This window comes from Fopius arisanus, unplaced genomic scaffold (assembly GCF_000806365.1).
Source record: "Fopius arisanus strain USDA-PBARC FA_bdor unplaced genomic scaffold, ASM80636v1 scaffold00151, whole genome shotgun sequence".
In the NCBI taxonomy this organism is placed as follows: domain Eukaryota; kingdom Metazoa; phylum Arthropoda; class Insecta; order Hymenoptera; family Braconidae; genus Fopius; species Fopius arisanus.
The window spans coordinates 140973-143956 of record NW_011887890.1 but is presented as its reverse complement, the minus strand read 5'-3'; positions in this window follow the sequence as shown (position 1 = coordinate 143956).

The window sequence follows — 2984 nt, the reverse complement described above, 5'->3', positions numbered from 1 at the left end:
CTCCTGATCACTTCTGCCGTGAAACTCATTTTTGCCTCTCCGAGATTGAGAGGCCACACTATCGCCACACTATCGCCATCTGTCTAAACTTCGTTTCCCTAAAATTGCCAGCTGATCGCTTCGTATTCGCGAACCTAAATTCCGGGCGTTCAGTGCATCGAATCTTTCCGGGAAAAATCGCAAAAAATCCTCTAATTTTGTTCACGGGGCGGTAATTGGTTTTCGGGAGTGTAATATGGTTGTAAAAAATGTGGTGACGGTTTTTTTGTTTGAGTGATTCAGCCGCCAGATTTCTCGCCAAACGAGCATTTGGGGAGTTCGCCTTGGTGAAATCTAGGGGAATTCTTGGAACGTGATTACACGTCCATTCCTCAATTTCCGTCCCGTGAGACCTAATTACCGCCCTGCCGAAATTTATTATCTATTTATTGACCCCAAAATCACATTTTTTGAGGGTCTAGAGCGGATGGCATTTGGGTTCCCGTAAAACACGTTTTTTCTAGGGAATTCCCTAGGGACATGTCGGGCAAAAATCCCTCCACCCGGGCCTTAATGCAGAGGTTTAAAATGAATGATCTGGGACATATTAAATATTGTTTAGGTATTGAATTTCAACAAGATCCTGTCACAAAATCCGTATTCATGAGTCAAAAGAAGTATATAAATGATATTGTCAGAAGATTTGGTTTAGAAGAGGTATATACAGCTATCACTCCATTAGAGCCTAAGATTAAATTGACAGTAGATGATGAATCAGACAGAGTGGATCAAGTTGAGTATCAATCATTGGTAGGATCTCTGATGTATGCTGCTGTGTCAACCAGGCCGGATATTATGTACTCTATGAGTGTTTTGAGTAGTTTCAATCAATGCCCGCGTGTGAGTCATTTAAATTCGGCTAAGCGAGTATTAAGATATCTCAAGGGTACGAATGATTATGGTTTGAGTTTTGAGGAGAATGCAAAATCACTGCAAGGTTTTATTGATTCCGACTGGGGTAGTGACGTTGATAGTCGTAGGTCAAGAACTGGTTATGTTTGTATTTTGGCTGGTGCTGCAGTAGCTTGGGAGTCTAAAAGGCAGAAAACAGTCGCATTGTCCAGCACTGAAGCTGAATATATGGCTATGACCGAGGCTGTTAAGGAAATTGTATATTTGAGACAATTTTTAGGTGAATTGAATGTTTTTGAGTGTGCTGAGCCAACTAAATTAATGTGTAATAATCAGGGTGCTGGTAAGCTAGTGAAAAATCCTGTGTTTCATTCTAAATCCAAGCATATTCAAATGAAACATCATTTTGTACGCAAAGTATATCAGAGAAATGAAATTGAGATTGAATACGTGCCGACTAATCACATGACAGCTGATATTCTAACAAAAAGCTTATGTAGTCCAGCTGACAAGGTACATTGTTTTGGTTTAGGGTTGAGAAAATAATGTATGCTTAATATTATGAATAATCGCGTTAAGAGAGGCTGTTGAATTATTATATTTACCGCGTTATTCTAACTACAGTATGGGTCGATAATAAGGAGAATCTTATTATCTCTGTTATCCGGTTGCTTTCTTACTTACTATGTATTAATTATAATAGCGTAAATACACGTTCAAATATTGCTATATTTAATCCAAGTGTCTACGAATTATTTAGACCCATCCAGTATATTTTGTCATACCAATTAACAATTCTCAGCAAAATAAATAAATTATTAAAATTGCCGGGGAGAACAATGTTTAATAATAAAAACCAAACTCGAGATACAATAAAAAAAAATAAATAAATCCCCTTAAATCAAATAAGCGTTGATGCACACAATTTAATTTTTAAAAGTCACTGTCGTCTATTTAGAATTAAACAAATGTTTTCGGAAGTCTAATAATGTGAATAAAAATCAAATGAATAAAATAAACACTCATAAGATAGTCAAATAAGTCAGAATAAGTAAATATTGAACAAGTGAGTCCCGAGACTCAAGTTGCGAATGTCAGAAGAGAAATTATAAATTAATTAAAACAACTGAGTTAGGAGACTCAATTGCTAAAGTCGGAAAAGTCACAAAGTTTTATCAGAAATAATTTTCAGAAAATTGTCACATCAATTCAATGACTCGAAACAGTAACGCGAACATCGATAAGTCTACGTGACCTCGAACACTCAAAATCTAGAGAATAAATACAAACCAGAGACAAATTCTCACGAAGTCACGAGACCTTGAGATTAAATGAAATCTAAATACAATTCAATGGCGAGGTTTTACCTTTTATCATGACGAAAATTCTTAACCAGAAGTCGCGAAACTTTCGAATAAAAAATGAAATAAAAAAAATCATTGATAAAAAAAAAATTTCAAATAACATATTCGAGAGTGAGAGAGTCACAAAAGTCGCTGATTCGAGTGGCCAGAGATCCCTGATAAAATAATTAATTTAACAGTCTACGGGACCCGGCTGTACGAAGCACCATCCAAAGCAAATGGGATCTCTGCTCACACAAAAATAAATAAATCAGAAACAAAATAAGACGCTCACCCAATAAATCCAATTGAATTCACCAAAAACTTGAGTATGTTCAACGGCTGCGAAATGGCGTCCTTCGAAATTTGATTAGCGTCCTTTTCTAAATAATAATAATTTTTGACACTAGGTCCGCTCATCAAGCCCACCAAACGGGAAGTGTCGGCCGAAAACGCGTGAACACGAGGCAACAGGTTGTGAACGCGGCGAAAATCGTGATTGGTGATGATCACGTCATCCTTTGCCAATCGTAAATTTAAAAAAATCACAAAAAAACTTTTGTGAAAAAATTTTGCCAAGTGGTTTTATTGTATCATCATATTTTCCCAAAAAATATTCTTGGTTTTATTCACAAAAAATATGTGAAATTCCCAAAAAATATTCTCAGTTTTATTAACAAAAAAATATGTGAAATTCCCAAAAAATATTCTCAGTTTTATTCACAAAAAAATACGTGAAATAAAAAAGAT